Consider the following 23,905-nt stretch of genomic DNA (forward strand, 5'->3'; position numbering starts at 1 on the left):
AGGGAGTATCGTGGCTTGAGGTTGTGTATAAGTATGGGTGTTTGAGGTTTGGCATGCAAATTGAGATTGTGCACGAGAATTGAGGCATTTTGAATACATTCAAGATGAGAGTTCACCCCCCAAAACTTGATTTATTATGCGTTGTTTTATCCTAAAACTTGGTGTTTATGCTACCTAAATGTGTTGTGATTTCATGCAAAATGGTTTTGTTGCATTCAAACGGTAACAGGTGATGGTTGGTTTCATGAGGGAGGTTCATCCCTAAATGTTTTGTACTTGTGCATTGTATTTTATAAAATGTTGTTTATATGATGTATTGAGTTGTGATATGTGGCATTGTCATGCGTTTTGTGTTGTTCATATGGGATGTCAGCCTAGAATATTGTCTGGATAGTGTAGCCGAAATTCCCCAAGGATATTGCTGGAATAATATATAGGGGTATCTTGTGCTAGTGTGCATGCCAAAATAGCTGTCTAGTTTTCCATGCTAGGCCATATGGCCAGGGAAATTGCACTAGGACGATTGGTGGTCCATATGGGATACAAGTTGGGATTGGGTAATGGTTCCTAAATGCTTTTGAGTGGGAACGTAATCCTTGACATAATTGTGGTGAGCCGAGTTCCTGCGTTGACATGACACTCCTGGGCCAGGAGTGGTAACAATTATTCTCGAGGTGTTGGGGAGATGCATTGACCTTGCCTCTCTTAAGCTAGGATCGTGTTGTGTCGACGTGTCAATGTGGTGATGTTGCCTTTATAGAGATTACTCTTTTCCCATGGTAGGGTTAAGCGATGTGAGGGATTCTCTTGGGATAGGGCTTGTCGGGTTGTGTTGGTTTGTTTTATGTCTTGCATACATTCATGAAAACGTGTTTTGAACTCTCACTTAGATGATTCATCATCTAATATGGACTATGTTTCTGGAATATTCAAACGTTCCAGGTGAAAGCAGCGGTGCGAAAGGAAAAGGGATTGCCGAGGTGTGACGACGGTTAATAGATAGTTTATAGTATGTCGTTTCAATTTTGTTGTATTTTTTGATGACGTCATATAAAACGATGGTTTGACTTTAAAGTTATGAATAAGATAGTTTCGGTTGTATATGATAGGGCTTAATTGTGTACATATTTTTATCTATTTTTTATCTTAACCTTGTATTATTTTTTTTACATAAATGTGTGTTTATATAGATTTTACATTATTTTAATCTCTTTTTGTAAGAACCCAGCAAAGGATATTATTTCGAAGATTTGGGCGTAAAAAGAAAGAAAAAAGAAAATATTATAAAGTAATTAGTAAAGTTAATATTATATTAAATTAATATTATAATATAATAAAAAAATATGTATTTATTTATTAATAATTAAATATATTATAGTACTTTATCTACATATATTATATTATATTATAATTAATTAGTTATTTATTAAAAATGAAAGATATATTATATTATATTATATATTAAATTATATTATTTATATATATATTATATACTATACTAAACAAATGGTGTGAATAATATATACCTATTATAATTTATGTATTATATTATTTAAATAAGAAAGTGGTAGTGGCTTGGAGAACTTGGGGTTAGGGCATGTCCATGTGCACATATATATATATATATTATAACATTAAAAAGTGGAGTGAATGGAATTGGAAGGGGCTTGAGGTGCACAGTGAAGAAAAGATTGAATTGAAGAAGCGGCTGAGCACTTAGGCACATAGTGAGGAAAGATTGGGAGGCTCCTCCGCAGCACATAGTGGATGCTCGAAATTGAAGCGGCGCATAGGCAAACACAGGGAGAAGAACGGAACAGTAAGGCGGACACTTCACGCCCAGCAACAACAACACTCATATTTGTTTCACATCTGGGCAAAGAACTTCTTTCTCCTTTCAATTTTAGTGTTTGTTTTTATTTTAATAATATCTAGCTAAATTAAGGTTTGGATGGATTTTAATTTTGGAATTATGTGATTATTTGTTTAGTTCGATTCAAATCCCAAAGATTGGCCACCTTTTAATGATTTAATGATTTATGCATGACTGACTAAATAATTGTTATAAATTAGATCCATAGGCAATATAAATCACATGCTTAACTATGAGATCGAAAGATGATTAGCTCATGTGTGGGAATCGAGGAAGCTTAGTGAGTGAAATCCCTTTCCGAGATTAGAGGTTTCCAAAGAATTTAATGCTTATTTATTTCGTTGATATCTGCTCAGAAATCTGACAGTGAAATTGAATTAATAAATGATTAATTTGACTTGAGAAAGCTTATTAATTAATTGAGAGAAATCCACCATCACATGCAAATAATTATAAAATACTATAAGGGTATTTGTGGTTTTGAATCGGGTTGAATAGATAATTACATGATCTAGATTAAATGAAATCTGAACCCTAGTGCATTCATTAATTATTTTTTCTCATAAATAATTCAGTTTTCTATTTATTTTTCTTTTTATTTATCCGATTAATTAATTAGTTCAACTTAGGCTAATTAAAATTATTTTGGTATTGTGATCTAGTTCTTGTGGGATCGACACTCTTTTTATCACTATATGCATATTTGACTAGGGTACACTTGCCCGAATTAATTGTGCATAAATTACACATCAGTATACCTTTTCAGGTTTCGATCTAGCTTCCGCATTTGAGATGATTTACCTGTCTTAGTTTATTGATCATTCAGTGTTGATATACTGAGAAAGTGTAACAAGATCTTTGGGGATAGGTTTATATGTTGAGTTTCTGTTGAAAAAAAAAATATATCCCTGAAATCTTATGTTATCTAACGCCCTGGGAAAGTGGGGTGTTACATAAGGATTCTAAAGAGAAGCTAGATAAGACAAGTTTTAACCATTCTCTTGGTTTTAAACTTATGGATCATGGGATCTTGGTGGAGTTTTCATGGAAAAACTCTCTATTTTGGCAAAATTGTCCAAGTTTGAAGCCTATGTAAAAAGCTTTGTAATTCTCCCTAGATTGTTGTTGTTGCTTCCTAAAACCATTTGGAACTTTAAATAGGGTTTGTGTCACCCTATAATTTTCAAAGGAATGATGTATTTTTGTTAGGATGTAGATCATGGAAGGTTTTGCATAGCTTGTATGTTGGTTGTTTTGAAAATGCTCTATTTCAGGCTTGGAACTATTCTGTCGGTCAACAGATAGCTTGAAGCTATTGACTATTCGCCCTCAAACATTTTATCGGTCGACAGATGCTTCGGGAGCTGTCGATCGATGGGGTAAATTGTCGATCATTTTCTATGGGCTATCGACCAATGCTGCTAATTTTCATTATGAGAATCAAGTTGCTTCCTAAGTGTTTTTCTCTTGATTCCACCTCTTGTGTAAATATTTTTAGGGAATAAATGTGCATGCTCGGGCATGATATAGAGCCATTGTAGGGCCATGTAGAAGTTTATGAATGGGAAGCATTTCATATGCATGCTTTCAGATATTATGTCGTGTATGTTTTTTGTGTGTCAATGCTTTGGGTTGAGCTAATAAGCCTTATTGGGCATATGCAATATGAAGTCATAGACATTGAGTTGAGCTAATGGGCCCTAAAGACCTCGTGGCATATGATATGGTAAGACCTTGGGTTGAGCTAATGGGACCCAATGGGCGTATGCGATATGAAGGCATAGACATTGGGTTGAGCTAAAGTTTCCCAAGAGTAGCTTGATATGTATATGTATGAGTTTGGGTGGTTTCCAACATTTACAACCTTAATCATTGAGCACATGGTACATGGCATGAGTATGATGTGAATCAAGTTGCTAAAGCCTCACAAGATCCGTTAAGCATCCATGGAGGTTCAATGACAAGTTCAAGAACCAAGAAATTGAAGAAAGCATTAAATGGGCTAATTAAACACACCTCAAATTTAGACTTTGTTCAAGACTATAATTTACCAGAATTGAGTATTCAAGAGGGTCCATGCTTTGTTAATGTTATCCAAGCTTCTTAATGTAATTTGGAGAGATCTTATGAAGAAACAAACAAGGCATTATCAAATTTACCACAATTGGTGGCTGATTAATTGATTGCCACAATTGGTGGCAAATTGATTGATTGCTTAAATTGGTGGCTAATTGATTGATTACCACAATTGGTGACTAATTGATTGATTGCTCAAATTGGTGGTTGATTGATTGATTGCCTAAATTGGTGGATGATTGATTGATTGCTACAATTGGTGATTAATTGATTGATTGCTACATTTGGTGATTAATTGATTGATTGCCCAAATTGATGGATGATTGATTGATTGGGAGAATGTTTGACCACTTCCTTTATCTTGTGTTTTTTTCTACTTTGTTTGTGGCTATATAAGCTAATGTAACCTATGGGGAATGCACTTTTGAACAATATTAATAGTAAGAGTTTTCTCTTTGGTTCTTCAACGAACTATTTCGAACTTATCAAGATTTCATCTTGTGGCGTTCACTCTTGACTTATCACTCACAATCCTTCTCTTCTATCTTGAGTGTGACGTTAACCCTAATCTTCTTATATCTTTGGTTCTTATCTCTTTATAGATAATGGGTTGCTTATTATGAATCTATTTAAGAACGATCATTAGCAAAGAACCAGTTTTGAGCATCGCGTCTCACCTTTCTTCATGGGGTTCGCATTATTTGGTATCAGAGCTTTGGCTCTAAATCAGGTTTGATCTATCCTTATTTGCTTTCATTGTCTATTATTTCTCTTTATTCTAGCACCTTTGTTTATTCTATTTATTATTTTTTTCTTCCGTCTCTTCAACTTTGCCTATTTCTTTATCCTGATCTGTTCAAATTCTCTTATTTATCATTATACACACACAAAAAAAAAAAGAACAAAAAAGTTGGAAATTCAAAAAAAAAAAAAAAAAAAGAAGAAGAAAAGAGAGGTATAGAAAATTCAGAAATCAACTAAATCTAAATTAGTTGAAGTGTTGCTTACTATCCAAGTTTTGATTGCATGAAGTGTGTATTCTACCCATTTTGTGCAATTTGGAAAAAAGAAAAAAATATCCTATTCTTTCCTATTCCTTGTTCTTGCTATTTCATAAATTCTTCCTACTCTCTATCCTTTGTGGTACTCATTCTCATTCTTAGTAATTTGATTGGTTGAGTTTGGATTGTTGTAAGAAAAATTTTGATTGAGTTCATTTGAGTTCAATAAAGAACTAAAAAAAGAGACTAAAGAGTGAAAAAAAAAGGCAAGAGAGTGTGAGTTCATAAGAGGGTAAAAGCCTATGAGAATACACGAGTGTAAGTGCTGTTAATCTTGAGGGGAAACACGTGAGGGAGTGTTTGTGAGGTTTCCTAACTTTGTTTTTTGCAAGGTATTAAACATATCTCGAGAAAATGAAGCTTAAGAATAGATAGATTTCAAACTCTTCTTTCAATCCTTGGAGAAAAAATTTGCACAAATGGAGACAAGGTTTGATGAGATAAATGAAAGAATAGATAGAATTGAATCTAGTTCACAAAGGGGGCAATCACATAGAGCTCATACGGTGCAACGAAGAGAGAGGCATCCAGTTAGGTATGATTATGAAGATGACTATGGGGATGACCTAGATAATGATGATCATGCTTTTAATGTCAGTATAGGCCGATTTAGACTTGGGAATAGAGATGGAGAAGTTAGACATGAAGATAGGATTGATAACAACTTGGACAACATTAAGATACCGATTCCATCTTTCCAAGGAAAAAACGATCCTAAAGCTTATTTGAAATGGGAGACAAAAGTGGAAATGGTGTTTGATTGCCACAACTACTTAGAATTAAAAAAGGTAAAATTGGCTGTCGTAGAATTCACTGATTAAGCTATTGTTTGGTAGGATCAACTTATTTTGAACAGGAGACAGAATCGTGAAAGGCCAGTTGAGACATGGGAAGAAATGGAGGCTATTATGAGGAAATGATTCATTCTAAGTCACTACTATAAGGACTTGTTTTAAAAGTTGCAACGTCTTACTTAAGGTTCCAAAAGTGTTGAGGAATACTACAAAGAGATGGAACTAGCCATGATTAGAGCCAATGTGGAGGAGGATCGAGAAACTACCATGGCCAAGTTCTTAGTTGGATTGAATCATGATATTGCAGATGTGGTAGAGTTAGAACATTATGTTGAGTTGGATGACATGGTTCATAAGGCCATTAAAGTGGAGCAACAATTGAAGAGAAATGGGTTCATATGAATTGAGCAGAATTTGGGCTTTTCTTTAACATGGAAATCAAATTGGAGTAAAAAGGATGAAAGGCCTAATTTCAAGTCTAAAGTTGAAACCTCCAAAAATAGCAAAGATGGAGGATCACCAAATAAGGTAAAATCCGAAACTCCACCTCTTAGAAATAGAGATATCAAATGCTTTAAGTGTTTGGGATAGGCCATATTGCATCTCAATGCCCAAGTAAAAAAGCGATGATATTGAAAGATGATGGTGATATTGAGACTGAAGATGAATCTTATAATGAGTCCATGCCACATTTGGAGGATGAGAGTGGCGTTAAGTACCTGGTTGATGGGAAGCTCTTGGTGGCAAGAAGTGCTCTTAGTGTGCAAGTCAAAGTGGATGAGAAGGTACAACGTGAGAACATTTTTCATACTAGATGCCATGTCAATGATAAGGAATGTAACATGATTATTGATGGGGGGAGTTGTACTAATGTGGCTAGCACTAGCTTGGTTGAAAAATTGAATTTAACAACTTTAAAGCATCCTAAACCATACAAGCTGCAATGGTTGAATGATTGTGGAGAAGTTAAAGTAAATAAGCAAGTGCTTGTTTCATTCTCAATTGGGAAGTATACGAATGAGGTTTTTTGTGATGTGGTGCCAATGCATGTGGGCCATATTCTCTTGGGGTGACCATGACAGTTTGATAGGCGTGCAATTCATGATGGTTATACCAATAGATTCTCCTTTGTACTTAATGAAAAAGTAGTTACTCTTTTTCCCCTATCCCTAAGACAAGTGTATGAAGACCAAGTGAAAAAAAGAGAGTGATATGAAAAAGGAGAGTGACAATTCAAAAGCAAGAGAAACTGGGACAAAAAAGAGAGAAAAAGAAAGCGAAAAAGGAAAGGGAGTTTTCAATAGTAAGGAAAGAGAAGAGAGAAAACAAGTGAACTTCTATGTAAGGGAAAGTGGGATAAAAAAAAGCTTTGTTTCTAAGTCATCCTATAATTGTACTTTTGTACAAAGAGGCTTATTTTAGTGCCGATGAACTTAACTTTTCTCTACCTAGTGTTGTTTCTCTTTTAGAGGAATTTGATAATGTATTTGCTAAAAAGATACCTAATTGTTTACCACCAATAAGGGGAATCAAGCATCAAATTAATTTCATACCCGGAGCATCAATTCTAAATAGGCTAGCCTACAGAAGGAATCTCGAGGAAACCAAGGAACTTCAAAGGCAAGTTAGTGAGCTCATGGAGAAGGGGTATGTGCATGAAAGCATGGGTCTTTGTGTAATCCTAGTATTGCTTGTGCCTAAGAAGGATGGGTCATGGATGATGTGTGTTGATTGTCGAGCCATGAACTGATATTTTACTCTTAAGTATTGAAAGAGTACTGATAATGACACAAAGTTCTTCATTATATGAAAATCAATCTTGAAATCTAAAGAAATACAATTAAGTGTTTGAATTCAAAATCAATATCATTTTGATAATCTCAACTTGTTTTCAAAAGAAATAAAGTTAAGAAAGTTCAATGTTAAAGAATTTTATGTTTGGAATCTCAGTTATATTAATTAAGTATTCTTCTTTATGTTGTCATCTAAGTGTTAAGTTTTTCTAAGAGAATAGTCGACTAAGTGTGCTTGATCTATCGACTATGCCTAGCGTCTGTTGACTATGTTTTGATCTGTTGACTATCTTCATGGTTATGTCGATAGAATATTTTGATCTGTTAACTATCAATGTGTATTTTAGAAAAAGTTTTCTTCATATTTTTGATCTGTTGACTATTAGTGAAATTGGTTGCTTTTCTGTCAACTATGCTTATGGCTCTGTCGACTATGTCTTAATCTTATTCAAATAATTAGTTGACTAACCTCTTGAATTTGTCGATAGTTTTTTCACAGAAAGTTATAACGGTTAGTTTTTGACATATTTAATGCTCGGCCAACTACCCCAACGGTTCAATTTTTGGAAGCATCTTCCAGCAACTATATATATATGTTATTAAAGAGCATTGAAGGCGGTTCTATAGATCATTTATTATTCAACGACCGGGCATTCAAGTTTACATTAAGCTTTAAATTTCATTCTCTCTGTTATTATCTTTTCGAGGCTTTGTATCCACACTGTTATATTCATTTTAAGCCTCTTATTTTTTTGTAAAGAGAACTTGCAACTAAGAGTTTTACTCTTAGATTCTTTTATTCATTTCCTTGTATTTACTTAGATTAAGCTAGAGGGCCCATTTGAAGTGGGAGGCTTGTAATCCTCCTAGTCGTGGACTAGAGGACCTACTCGGCTTGAGTAGGGGGTTTGTAGTGGATTGATTTCAAAATCTTTGGTAGGAAGCTAAGGTGGTGGATTAGGCTTGGAAAGCCGAACCACTATAAATCTTTGTCTCTTGTGGTTGCTTTTGATTTTCATATTTTCCTTAAGCATTACCCATTGATTATCATTTTCATTTCTTTAACATCATTATCGATCAAGATTTTATCAAGTAAAATCAATTAATTTTAATTAACCAAATTCACTGCCCTCTTGGGTTTTGGTGTCATTACTATACATTTATATCAATTGGTATCAGAGCAAGGTTCTTTTTGTTTTCATTAGTTTAACAACCTAGGGAAAAAGATCTTTTCTAAATAACACATTTTGCATCTACATCCCAAACCGAGGGTCAAAGCACCACTCGTCCTCCATTCTTTGACGGAACAAATTATAACTACTAGAAAACAGGGATGCAAATTTATTTAATGCAAGATTCTAGTTTGATGCAGGCTATTCATAAACAAATCAAGTTGTTAGACATGTAAAAGATTGAATCTTGGACAATGGAAGATAGGAGAGACATGGAGATCAATGCCAAAGCTATGAACACATTAATTTATGCTCTTAGCTCAGAAGAGTTCAATCGAGTCTCAAATTGCAAAACAACGAAGGACATGTGGGATAAGCTCAAGGTAACACATGAAGGTACAAACCAGGTAAAAGAAACTAAAATCAATCTTCTTGTTCATGAATATGAGTTGTTTACAATGAAAGAGATTGAAACCATAAAAGATATGTATACTAGATTCAATGATATTGTATCCACTTTAGAAGCTCTAGGAAAGATATATACAAATGGAGAAAAGGTTAGAAAAATCTTGAGAAGCTTGTCTATGTCATGGGATCCTAAAGTCACTGCTATTACTGAGGCCAAGACTTAGATATACTTGAATTAGATAATCTGTTAGGCTCACTAATAACCCATGAAATCATGATGAAAAGAAATGATAATGTAGAACCAAAGAAAGACAAGAATGTGTCTTTTAAAGTTGAAAAAGAGGAAAAAGACTCTCATGATAGTGATGATGATGAGTTTGCACTACTAGCTAGGAGATTTATGAAAAAGGGAAGATTTAATCAAAGAAGGAGTTTTGAAAAGGATAAAGATCAAAATGAAGCTAACCCCTCTAATGAGATTCGATGTTTTGAGTACAAAAAGTTAGGTCATATAAGAAATGATTGTCCTCAGTTGAAAAAGAAGGATCGCAAGGAAAGAAAGGTAAAGAAGAAGGCTCTAGTTGTATGAGGTGAGGAAGAGCTATCATCAAGTGACGAATCATAAGATGATGATGTTGCCAATGTCTGCTTCATGGCTAATCTTAAAGATGAGGTAACCTCTCAGCCTCCTAATTCAATCTCTGATTTTTCATTTGAAGGACTTCAGATGTGTTTAATGATTTGCTAAGTGAATGTGAGCATTGTTGTTTTACTTTTGTATACTTAGTTTTGATAATGAAAAATAATATTTTATTTAATCCCTAAGTCATGAATCAAGGTTGTGGTTTTCAACATAAATCAATTTCAATATCAAGTATTACTTTGTGAGAATGAAAACTAAATGAATTTCAAGTATCGAGATTTCAAAGTCATATTTTTCTAAGTTTGGAAGGTTAGCACCTTATAAGGAGACATATATGAAAATGTTTTCTTTTTAGAAAACTAACTCTTGGTAATTCAATAGCTAACATTCATTAGTGATAAAATGATTTTTAACGAATTTTTCAAGAAATAGAAAGTATATATCTTGGAGGTGGTAAAATCGCAAAATCCTAAGTTTCTACTAAAACCCAAATTCTACTTTCTTATTCTTATGGATTTTGATTTTTTTGATATTTTTATTGAATTCAAATGGGTACTTCCTTATTTACACTTATGTATTAAAGTAAATGGAAGGTAAAATATAAATTAAACAAAATGAGGACATTTACTTAACCTAAAGAAATGTAAATATGTGGTAATGTTTTGTATCAATCAAGTGTGCTTCTACATGTTATCTGTTAAGTTTCTAGATTTTCCAAGTAGATAGTCGACTATGTTGTTTAGTGCTGTCGACTATACTTGCATAATAGTCAACTATGTTATAAGGATAGTCGACTATGCTTGTTTAATCTGTCGACTATTTTTCATTCTGTCGACTATCATGTAAGGATAGTCGACTATGGTTTTTCTTCTGTCGACTATGTTTGTTCATGATATTCAAAATTTTCTTTGTATTTTTGATCTGTCCACTATGTAAAAGGATTTGTCAACTATGAGAAGTTTTGGTTGAGCAATAGTCGACTATGCTTTCTTGTCTGTCGACTATGCCTTGTTTTATTTGAAAATATAGTTGACTATACATTATATTCTGTCGACTATTTGTTTTGCAAAAAGCTTCCAACGACTAGTTTTTCAAACTCCAACGGTCTCAAATGGCTAGTTTCCTCTTCAATCTTTATGGATGCCTATATATTCAAGTCATGGATGATCAAGACATGGCTAATAGACGGGAACAAATTGAATTGAGCTTACATTTTATACTCATTTCTATTTACATTCACTGTGCTTCTATTTTCTCTCTTCAAGGCTGTGATCTTAATCTGTATACATTCATTTAAGCCTTGTATCATTTTTGAGAGACATTGTAACTAAGAGACTCATCTCTTAGATTCTCTCCAATTCTATATTTCCTATATTTCCTAGCTTATGTAGCTAGAGGGCCCATTTGAGTGGGAGGTTATAATTCCTAGTCTCGGACTAGAGGACCTACTTGGTTTAAGTAGGGGATTTTAGTGGATGGTTTGAAAAATCCTTAGTGAGAACCTAAGGTAGTGGATTAGGCTTGGATTAAGCCGAACCACTATAAATCCTTGTGTTTTCTTGTGCTTGTGTTCTTTGATATATTTATCTTTCCAAACATTTCATTAGTCCTCACTTGGTTCACATATTTATCTTTGTTCATTTGTCATTTTTATGCTTTACGCTTTAAAACTCTAAAACCTCAATCTATATCAAAAACGTTTTCAAGATCTATCAATCAAGTTTTTAAAATAACTAATTCACCCCCTTCTTGGTGTGTGCCATTGCATCTCCCGTTCTAACAAGCATATGAATGTGAAAAATATTGATTTAAAAAGGAAATTAAGTTCACTGGAAAGTGAAGTGAAAGACTTGAAAACTGAAAAAGGAACCTTGGAAAATGAAAGAAATAGATTGTCTGTTGAAAAAGAAATTCTTCTAAAAGAAAATAAAGACATGAAGAAGTCCTTAGAAAAACTAGTTAAAGAGAAAAAGAAACTAGAAATGATTCTTAGAGCTCAGAGAAATTTTGGAGATAAACAAGGAATTGGATTTGATCCATTCCATGCAAGTTTTAGTAAAATAGTTTTTGTAAAAGCTTCAAACCAAAAGTTTATTCAATGAAAACCATTCTTCAAACCAAATTTCTCAAAGAGAGGCATTGCATGTCACTACTGTGGAAGAAATGATCATTCAATCAATAAATGTTTTATAAGAAATTATCCTAAAAAATTCAAACAAGTTTGGGTCCCTAAGGATGTAGTATCTTCTAACAAGAATGGACCCAAGATGATGTGGGTACCAAATGGAACAACTTGAATGATTCTTTTTGTAGGCTATTTTGGATTCAAATGACTCAAGGAGCAAGTGGTTTCTTGATAGTGGGTGCTCAAAGCACATGACGGGAGACCAAGATCTTCTCAACAGCATCATCTTCAAGGAAAGAGGTAATGTATTCTATGGTGATAACTCTCAAGGAAAGATCATAGGTATGAGTTCTATCTCTTTTGAACACCTTGTGTTGGATAATGTGTTTCTTGTTGATGGTCTAAAGCATAATTTGATAGTATAAGTCAATTATGTGATATGAATTATGAAGTTCATTTTGATGCTAGTTCTTGTAAAGTCATATGTCCAAAGACAATGGAAATGAAACTAAAAGGAAATAGAGTAGGAAATGTTTATCTTACTCTTCTAGGGTCATCTAGGATGAAAAAATGTTTAATGTCTAATACTTCTCAAAATACTTGGTTATGGCATAATAGATTAGAACATGCTAGTATGAACTTGATTAACAAACTAGTAAAACATGACCTTGTTAATGGGTTGCCAGAACTAAAGTTTAAAAGAGATCACATTTGTGGCACTTGCATGAAAGGTAAACAAATCAGAGTATCATTAAAACCTTCAAATGAAGTGTCAACATCAAGACCCTTGACATTACTTCACTTAGACTTATTTGGTCCTATGAGAACATTAAGTTTAGGAGGAAAACAATATGTTTTGGTCATAGTAGATGATTATTCTAGATACACATGGGTAATTTTCTTTACTTCTAAGAATGAAACCTTTAAATCATTTGAAGTATTTAGTAAAAGAGTTCAAAGGTAAAAAGGTTTTTGCATTTCAAAAATTAGAAGTGATCATGGAGGAGAATTTGAAAATGAATATTTCAAAATATATTGTGAAGAAAATGGTATAGATCATAGCATTTCTTGTGCTAGGACCCCTTAACAAAATGGTGTAGTAGAAAGAAAGAATAGATATCTTCAAGAAATGGCTAGGACAATGCTATGTGATTAAAATTTACCTAAATACTTTTGGGTGAAGGTAGTGAACACTGCTTGTCATATACTAAATAGAGTCTCCATAAGACCCATCTTAAAGAAAACTCCTTATGAGCGATACAAAGGAAGAAAACCTAATATAAGTGAAGAAGGAGTCTCTAGGAAAATTCGATGCTAAAAGTGATGAAGGTATATTTCTAGGTTATTCATCTCAAAGCAAAGGCTATACAATATTCAACAAAAGGTCATTAATAGTAGAAGAAACAATTCAAGTAATAATTGATGACATAAATGTTGAAATCTCAAAACCTAAGAAAGATTGTGGAAAGGAAGTATCCCAAAATCTTAAAAAACTTTCATTAGATTAAAATGAATCACTCTCTAGATATTGATCCATTCGACAGAGAATAAGAGCATCAAGTAGAAAAAGAACCAACATTTCCAAGAGAAAGGAAATATGTTAAAGAAAATAAAATTATAGGAGATCCATTTAAAGGCATTAGAACTAGATCATCCATTAGAAATGAATGCCAATATGTCGCTTTCTTATCTCAAGTTAAACCTAAAAATGTCAAAGAGTCTTTAGATGATGAAAAATGGATTATTTTCATGTAAGAAGAATTAAATCAATTTGAAAGAAGTGGAGTTTGGAAACTAGTGCTAAGACCAAAAGATTATCCAACTATAGGGACAAAATAGGTATTTAGAAATAAAATGGATGAAAATGGTAGAGTCATTAGAAATAAAGCTAGGCTAGTGGCTCAAGGATATAGCTAAGAAGAGGGTATTGACTATGATTAAACTTATGTCCCTGTTGCTAGACTAGAAGCCATAAAGATGTTATTAGCATTTGCTTGCTACAAAAACTTCAAGCTATATCAAATGGATGTTAAGAGTGCTTTCTTAAATGGATATATCAATGAAGAAGTTTATGTAGAACAACCCCATGGTTTTGAAAGTCATAAGTATGAAGACCATGTGTTCAAACTTTCCAAAGCCTTATATGGTCTAAAACAAGCCCCTAGGGCATGGTATGAAACGCTTAGTAAATTTCTCTTAGAAAAAGGATTCAAAATAGGACAAATAGTACAACCGTATTTATAATAAGTCTTGATAAGGACATACTATTAGTTCAAATCTATGTGGATGACATCATATTTGGATCCACAAACAAATCTTTATGTGATCAATTTGCAAATCTTATGCAAGGAGAATTTGAAATGAGCATGATGGGTGAACTAAAATACTTTCTAAGATTGCAAATAAAACAAAAAAATGAGTGCATTTATCTTTCTCAACAAAAATACATAAGAGATCTTCTTAAGAGATTTAATGTTCAAGATTGCAAATCTATGGCTACACTCATAAGTGGTTCTCTAAGCCTAGATAAAGATGAGTCAAGCAAGGCTGTAGATATCAAGTTGTATAGAAGTATGATTGGCTCTTTGCTCTATTTAACAGCTAGTAGACCTGATATTATGTTTAGTGTATGGTTGTGTGCTAGGTTTCAATCCAATCCCAATGAATCTCACTTAAAAGCAGTTAAGAGAATCTTTAGATATCTAAAAGGAACTATAAGCTTAGAACTATTTTACCTTAAGTCAAATAACTTTGATCTAATAGCTTATACTGATGTTGATTATGATGGTTGTAAAATAGATAGAAAGAGTACAAGTGGTTCATGTCAATTCTTGAGACATTGCTTAGTATCTTGGTCAAATAGAAAGCAAAATACTGTTGCACTATCATCTACTGAGGATGAATATGTTGTAGCTGGTAGTTGTTGTGCTCAAATATTATGGATGAAGTATCAGCTAGAAGACTATGGCATAAGACTTCAAAACATCACAACAAAATGTGATAACACAAGTGCTATAGCTCTAACAAAAAATCCTATATTTCATGCTAGCACTAAGCACATAGAAGTAAAACATCATTTTATTAGAGATCATGTTAAAAAAGGGGATGTAAGTCTAGAGTTCATAGAGACTAACCATCAAACAACTGATATCTTTGCAAAACCTTTTGACAAAGAAAATTTTGAACACTTCAGAAGTGAATTAGGTTTAATTATGACATGATGAATGATTTCTTCTTATTTAATGATTATTTTCTAGAAATTGTGTCTTAGTATATTTTAGTTGAAATCAAATTTGTTTGAATGCTATTTTAGGCCAAGCATTTAATCTGTCGATTGAACTATATGAACCATCAAAAAAATGTATCTAGGCCAAAATTTAAGTGATTATCGGGAACATCTTCGTTGTCTAATCCCTTTTTATTCCTCATTTTTGTTGACAAAGGTCTCGTCGATTAAGTTGTCCTATCCTTGTTAAAATAGTCGATAGAAAGTTATCCTTTTATCGACTAAGTCACTCTGTTTATTCAATCGGTCGACAAAATCAATTCATCTGTCGACTAAGTATGTTCTTATTTTTTTGGTAGTTGACAGACCCTATTCTTTTGTCGACTAATTAGCAAATCGGTCTATTTAAATCACGAGTGACCATCCACATTCCAAACCTTAGAAAACTTATATGTTTGGTCGACTCTCTCTTGTTTCCCTCTCTCTAGTGCCAATCTCTCTTTTTCGTCTTTCTCTTGTGCTCTCGGCTACATCTTTCTCAATTAAGGCTCAATCTCATTTTTGATTTTCTCTCTCGTTCTATATCTCTCAATCACTAATACCATGGTATTTCTTTCCAAGAAATAACAATGGCTAGGACGAAGAACTTCGGCAAAGGCAAGGAAAAAGGGAAAGAATCGATTTCTTCAAGGCGTCCACCGTCACAACCTAGGCCTCAAATCTAGTTGTTTATCTCTGAGGGTCAACAAGAAAGGTATTTCGTCCACTTTGAATCTCGAGAAGTCCTAGAAGGTCATTTTTTGGATTTAACATTTCTAGAATCCATCGATTTTCCATACATTCAAACATTTAAGGAGTTCAAATGGTGGGATTTCTTAACTATCCATAGGTGTATATATGAAGATGCAGTTAGGTCATTTTATTCAAATGCAGACAACACCTATCATAAGAGAAAGTCAGATAAGAAGTTTAAAACCAACATTAGGGATTCTCATATTGAAGTCACCTTGACACTAATTCATAACCAGTTTGGAATTCCATTAGAAGGTGAAGATAATGCTTCCTGGACACAAGACTATGTTCAGGCTAGTAAAGAAGTCATAGGAGATGACGATATTACCACTAAAATCACTGACACAACATGTATGGACTTGAACACTAGACTTCATCTCATTTGTTGTCAGATGATCTATCCTAGAAGTGGCAGTTTTTCACTGGCTACTATATTAGATTTATGGCTATTTCAATGTATTAAGGCTAAGAGAAGTCCAAATCTATGTCTACTGATGATCAACTTGATGATAGAATCTTTTTGGGGGAAGCATAGGTCACTTCCCCATGGTATGGCAATAAGTGAATTATTGGATAATTTAGTGGGCCAGATGAAAAGTGCTAGGAAAGTCTATCTTAACCCCTCTCAGCATATTAATGAAAAGACAACCATTAGGATTGGTTATGCAAGTAAGGATGGGGAATGGGTTAAGGTTGATAAGCAAGAGAATCCTAGGAAAACTAGGAGATCAGAAGGACCATCATCGTCTCAGCTTGAGTCTCAAGATGAGTTGGTGGTTCAAAGGATGACAGATCTAAAGTTGGACGTCTCAAGGGTAGAAGCATGATTGAATTCAGAGAAGAGGTTAGATTAGATTTGTAGTCTCCATAGGCAGCAAGGAGAGATTTCATCTCAATTGGGACGGCTCATGCAGTTGATGACCTCTTGGTTTCCTCTTCCTGCTTCATCACCATGTCTACCTTTAGCTTATTCTCCTTCATTTGCTCAGTCTTCTCCATCGTCCATTTCTCCCGATGTTTAGATGTTGCCCTTATCATACATTTCATTTTACTTTTGATATATAAATGTTTACTTTGGAACTGTTGAATGTTGCTTTTGTGATGTGATTTTGTTTTGGCTACATTGTCGTTTTATGGATGAATGATTATTAAGTTATGAAATGTGGTTGAATATTGGCATTTTACTCTTGCTATTGGATGCTTGTGCCTGAATGAATGCTCATGAATGAATGATTGCTATATATATATATATATTTTTGCATAATTGGTTATCATAAGTTGGATTAAGGGGGAGTTTCACTATTGTTTTATGTTCTCCTATTCTTATTTTATTTCAAAAATGAGGAGTCCATCAGTTAAATCTTTTTTATTTTGACAAAAAGAGGGAGATAAAATAAATTGATGTGAAATAAGATATGAATTGATTTTCAAATATGTTTTGTCATCATCAAAAAGGGGGAGATTGATATTTTACTCTTGAGTATTGAAAGAGTTTTGATATTGACACAAAGTTCTCCATTATATGAAAATTAATCTTGAAATCTAAAGAAATACAATTAAGTGTTTGAATTCAAAATGAATATCATTTTGATAATCTCAACTTGCTTTCAAAAGAAATAAAGTTAGGAAAGTTCAATGTTAAAGAATTTTATGTTTGGAATCCCAATTACATCAATCAAGTATTCTTCTTCATGTTGTCATCTAAGTGTTAAGTTTTTCTAAGAGAATAGTTGACTAAGTGTGTTTGATCTATTAACTATACCTAGCATCTGTCGACTATATGCTGTGCATCTGTTAATTATGTTTTGATTTGTCGACTATCTTCATAGTTTTGTCGACAGAATATTTTGATCTGTCGATTATCAATGTGTATTTTAGAAGAAGTTTTCTTCATATTTTTAACTGTCGACTATGTAAGGGTGGTTGTTGACTATTAGTGAAATTGGTTGTTTTTTTGTTGACTATGCTTATGGCTCTGTTGACTATGTCTTAATCTTATTCAAATAATTAGTCGACTAACCTCTTGAGTCTGTTGACAATTTGTTTCATAGAAAGTTATAATAGCTAGTTTTTGGCACATTTAATGCTCGCCTAACTACCCCAATGGTTCGATTTTTTGAAGCATCTACCAACAACTATATATATGTTATTGAAGAGCATTGAAGGTGGTTCTTTAGGTCATTTATTATTCAACAATCGAGCATTCAAGTTTACATCGAGGTTTAAATTTCATTCTCTATGTTATTATCTTTTCGAGGCTTTGTATCTACACAATTATATTCATTTCAAGCCTCTTATTTTTTTGTAGAGAGAACTTGTAACTAAGAGTTTTACTCTTAGATTCTCTTATTCATTTCCTTGTATTTACCTAGCGTAAGCTAGAGGGCCCATTTGAAGTAGGAGGCTTGTAATCATCCTAATTGTGGACTAGAGGACCTACTTGGCTTGAGTAGGGGGTTTGTAGTGGATTGATTTCAAAATTCTTGGTGGGAAGCTAAGGCAGTGGACTAGGATGGGAAAGTCGAACCACTATAAATCTTTGTCTCTTGTGGTTGCTTTTGATTTTCATATTTTCCTTAAGCATTACCCATTAATTTTCATTTTTATTTCTTTAAGCATCATTATTAATCAAGATTTTATCAAGTAAAATCAATTAATTTTAATTTACCCAATTCACCCCCTCTTGGGTTTTGGTGCCATTGCTATACATTTATATCATTAACAATATCACTATAAAGTATCAACATCCCATTCCTAGATTAGATTATATGCTTGATGAATTGCATGGTTCTTGTGTTTTTATCAAAATTGATCTTAAGAGTGGATATTATCAGATTGGGATGAAAGAAGGTGATGAATGGAAAACTGCAGTTAAAACAAAATATGGTTTATATGAGTGGTTAGTTATGCTGTTTGGATTAACTAATGCACCTAGTACTTTCATGAGGTTAATGAATCATGTGTTGAGTGCTTTTATTGGCAAATGTGTGGTTGTCTACTTTGATGATATTCTGATTTATAGCAAAAACTTAGTTGAGCATGTTGAAGATTTAAAACTTTTTTAGATGTTTTAAGGAAAGAAAAGTTGTTTGTTAACCTCAAAAAGTGCACTTTTTTCACAGATATACTTGTATTCCTTGGCTTTGTTGTTAGTGCTAGAGGAATTGAGGTTGATGAAGAAAAGGTTAAAGCAATCCAAGATTGGTTGAAACCTACAAGTGTGGGAAATGTTACAAATTTCCATGGTTTGGCTAGTTTTTATAGGAGATTTGTGAAAGATTTTAGTAGCCTACCTGCACTTTTGACTGAAGTTATTAAAAAGAATGTAGATTTTAAGTAGGGAGATGAAGAAGAAAAGGCATTTAGTTTGCTTAAGGAAAAACTAACCAATGCTCCTTTGCTTGCTTTACCTAACTTTACTAAAACCTTTGAAATTGAGTGTGATGCTTCAAGAATAGGTATTGGAGTTGTTCTAATGCAAGAAGGACGTGCCATTGCATATTTTAGTGAGAAGCTAAGTGAGGCAGCCTTAAATTATCCTACATATGATAAAGAGATGTATGGATTAATTAGGGCATTGGGAACTTAACAACATTACCTTTGGTAAAAGGCGTTTGTGATTCATACGGATCATGTGTAACGACCCATTAGAGGGTCCAGTATTTATTCAGGAATTATTTAATTAATTATTAAAGTATTGATTAAAAGATTTTGCTAATTAATTATTTAATGTGGCAATTTAGAGATTTTGAAGAAAAAGAATAACATTTATTTCTTTTTAATGTTGGAGTTAAAGGAATTTGCCAAGGTGGCAATTTACATTTTTAATTGAGAGAATAGTATTTAAATAGCATTTAAATGACATTTATTTTGGAAAATTAAATGTAAGGGCATGAAGGTAATTTTGGAGTTTTATTATTATTTGAGAGTTTTAATAATAATTTTTGTATTATTATTAATTAAGTGAGACTATGTATTTAAAGAAGAATGAGAATCCATGTATGAGATGGAATTGGATTAAGAGTCTCCTAGCCCCAATAGGAGAAGGTTTTGAGAGTCTCTAAGTTCAATTGGGAGAGGGATTCCAAATTATAAAAGGAAAGAGATGTAGGACTTTATGTCTATATATAGAGCCCATTAGCTTAGCTTTTCTTCACGCTGTGTGAAGAATAGAAAGGCCAAGAGATAGCAGAGGCTTACTAGAGTCTTCAGGATCACTCCAGGGTTCGATCAAAGAGTTCTATCAGGCAAGTATTCTTCCTGTAATCCCTTCCATTACAGGTTCATATCAGTTTTTCAGATTATTCCGGTTCTTCATTGAGTTCTCAGATTTTATATCAGTAAGCAGAGACGTATATATATATATGCGTATAACAGTGAAGTTATGAGCAAGTTTTATTAATCCTCATCCATTTTGGATTGCAAGTTCCATTAATCCTCATCCATTTTGGATTGCAAGTTCTATTAATCCTTATCCATTTTGGATTGCAAGTTCCATTAATCCTTATCCATTTTGGATTGCAAGTTCCAATAATTCTCATCCATTTTGGATTGCAAGTTCTATTAATCCTCATCCATTTTGAATTGCAAGTTCGATTAATTCTTATCCATTTTGGATTGCAAGTTCTATTACTCTAAGTTCTAATATCCAGATACCTTGTATTGTATCCAGATGTATCTAAAGTTCTTCGAGTATGATATCTGGATGGTTTGTTTATTCATCCAGAAAGGTCAAGATAATATCCGGATGTCTCGCCTGATATCCGGATGCCTCCCTCAAAAGTTGAATTTTTCATTCGAATAATCCCCAGTTATATCCGAATGCATCAGTGAGATATCTAGATGACCAGAATCATATCCGAATACATCCCAACATATCTGAATAGCTTCTGCTTTGAATGTCAGTGTATCCAGATGAGCCTTCTTCATATCCAGATGTCTTTCATCATATCCGGATATCTTTCCTGATATCCGGATGACTTTTCTAGAAATCCAATTTTAGCTTCTAGTGATATTTTAATCCAAGTTTTAATCAAAGTAATGTATTCAATACCTTCAAATATTGAATTTAAATGCTAGAATCTATCAAGTTAATCATTCCCATACCATAAATCATAATTCATAGAATCTTTGTATTCCAATATATAGATGAAGATCATATCATCTTCAACATTATTTTATTATAACATGATCAGCATTATTTTGTGAGATTATGTGCATACATTTTGGTATGAGCATTGAGCATGACTTTATATGGAGCACTACATATCGTGTGCCAGCATTTATGTGAGCATTGCATTGCATTATGCGCGCCAGGTGGCTTGTCCGCGGGGATCCCATCAGTTTCAGTTTCAGCTCAGTTTATGAGTTATTCGCCTGGTGGCAACCAGGGGGCTAGGGGCTTTGCCCACAGTATGTGCTTACAGTTTTTATGTATGCAGGTTTCAGTTCAGACAGGTATGTATTATTAGATTATGTGGGCCTATGAGCCAAAGTTGCATACCTGCATTTAGTTTACAGTTTATGTGCATTACATTTTTATAAATGCAATCAGACAATGATTATTTAGTACAAGTTCAGTCAGTTATTTATCAGTATCGATATTCTTCGATTCAGCTTCAATATTCTTTCCAGCTTATTATTTGCTGAGCTTTTGTAGCTCACCTTGTACTCTTCACCCCTCCAGGTTCTAACAGGGGAGTATCAGATGTGGGGCCTAGCAGCAGTGTTCCGTAGTGTGTGTACGTGGAGCCGTTCAAGATAAAAGATGTATGAGAGTCTGTTGAGTTTTATAGTGTTTTGTCAGTTTAGATCTATTTCATATTTCAGTTAAGGGATTGACCCTTAGATAGAGTTTGTACTTTTCAGTCTGTATTGACTCAGAGTTTTTATTCCAGTTGATTGAGATATTCAGTCATGGTATCAGATTTCAGTTTATCAGTTAGTTTTGTTTTATTTCCCGTAGCACCTCTTCTCGGGAAATTCTAGGAGAGGGGGTGTTACATCATGAATCCCTAAAGCATTTAAAGGGACAACACAAGCTAAACAATCAACATACTAAGTGGGTTATTGAAACCTTTTGTTATGTGATCAAATACAAGTAAGGTAAGGAAAATATTTTAGCTGATGCATTGTCTCGAAGGTATTCCTTACTCTCTACCTTAGATGGAAAAATATTAGGTCTTGAGTAATTATTAAAGAGTTATATGTTGATGACTCTGATTTTTGTAATGCATTCAATGCATGTGAGAGAGTGGCATTTGGAAAGTTCTTTAGGCATAATGGGTCTTTGTTTAAAGAGAATAAGTTATGTGTGCCTAAATGTTCTTTGCGTGACTTGCATGTTAGAGAAGCTCATGGTGGTGGTTTGATGGGGCATTTTGGTATATCTAAGACTTTGGATGTTTTGCATGAACACTTCTTTTGGTCTCATATGAAACGTGATGTAGAAAGAATTTGCGAAAGGTGTGTCACTTGTACACAAACTAAGTCTAAGGTTAAACCTCACGGTATGTATCCTTCTTTGCCTATCCCTAGTGAACCTTGGATTGATATCTCTATGGATTTTGTGTTGGGTTTACCTAGGTCAAAAAGTGGTAGGTATTCCATATATGTGGTCATTGAAAGGTTTTCTAAAATGGCACATTTCATTCCATGTCACAAAGTCGATGATGCCTTACACATTGTTGATTTGTTTTTTTAGGGAGATTGTAAGATTGCATGGCATGCCTGTCATCTACAAACTGATGGTCAAACCGAAGTAGTTAATAGAACTTTATCTACCTTATTGCGTGCTATAATACAAAAGAACTTGAAACATGGGAAGAATGTTTGCCGCATATAGAGTTTGCATATAATAGGAGTGTGCATTTAGCAACTAAGTTTTCACCTTTTAAAGTACTGTATGGTTTTAATCCATTAACTCCTTTGGATTTAACTCCTTTACCTATGGATGAGTGTGTTAATTTAGATGGAAAGAAGAAAGCTAACTTTGTCAAGCACATCCATGGGAAGGCACGGAAAAACATTGAAAAGCGAACTAAACAATATGCTAACCAAGCTAATAAGGGGCGCAAAAAAGTTGTATTTGAGCCTAGTGATTAGGTTTGGTTACATATGAGGAAAGAAGGATTTCCGGTTCAAAGGTGTTCAAAACTGCTTCTGAGGGGAGATGGACCATTTCAAGTGCTTGAAAGGATCAATGATAATGCCTACAAGTTAGACCTTCCAAGTGAGTATAACATAAGTACAAGCTTTAATGTTGTTGATTTGTCTCCATTTGATGTAGGTGACGATTTGAGGACAAATCCTTTTCAAGAGACGGGGAATGATGCGAATTAGATTGCTAAAGCCTCACAAGATCCGTTAAGCATCCATGGAGGTCCAATGACAAGGTCAAGAACCAAGAAAATAAAGAAAGCATTAAATGGGCTAATTGAACACATCTCAAATTCAAACTTTGTTCGAGACTATAATTTGCCTGAATTGAGTATTCAAGAGGGTCCATGTTTTATCAATGTTATCCAAGCTTCTTAATGCAATTTGGAGAGATATTATGAAGAAACAAACAAGGCATTATCAAATTTGCCACAATTGGTGGCTGATTGATTGATTACTATACAATTGGTGGCTAATTGATTGATTGCCTAATTTGGTGGCTAATTGATTGATTGCCATAGTTGGTGGCTAATTGATTGATTGCCCAAATTGGTGGTTGATTGATTGATTGCGTAAATTGGTGGATGATTGATTGATTGCCACAATTGGTGGTTAATTGATTGATTACCCAAATTGGTGGATGATTGATTGATTGGGAGAATGTTTGACCACTTCCTTTATCTTGTGTTTTTTTTTTTTTTTCTACTTTGTTTGTGGCTATATAAGCCAATGTAAGCCCATGGGGAATGCACTTTTGAACAATATTAATAGTGAGAGTTTTCTC

This window comes from Diospyros lotus, chromosome 14, assembly GCF_014633365.1.
Source record: "Diospyros lotus cultivar Yz01 chromosome 14, ASM1463336v1, whole genome shotgun sequence".
Taxonomy (NCBI): domain Eukaryota; kingdom Viridiplantae; phylum Streptophyta; class Magnoliopsida; order Ericales; family Ebenaceae; genus Diospyros; species Diospyros lotus.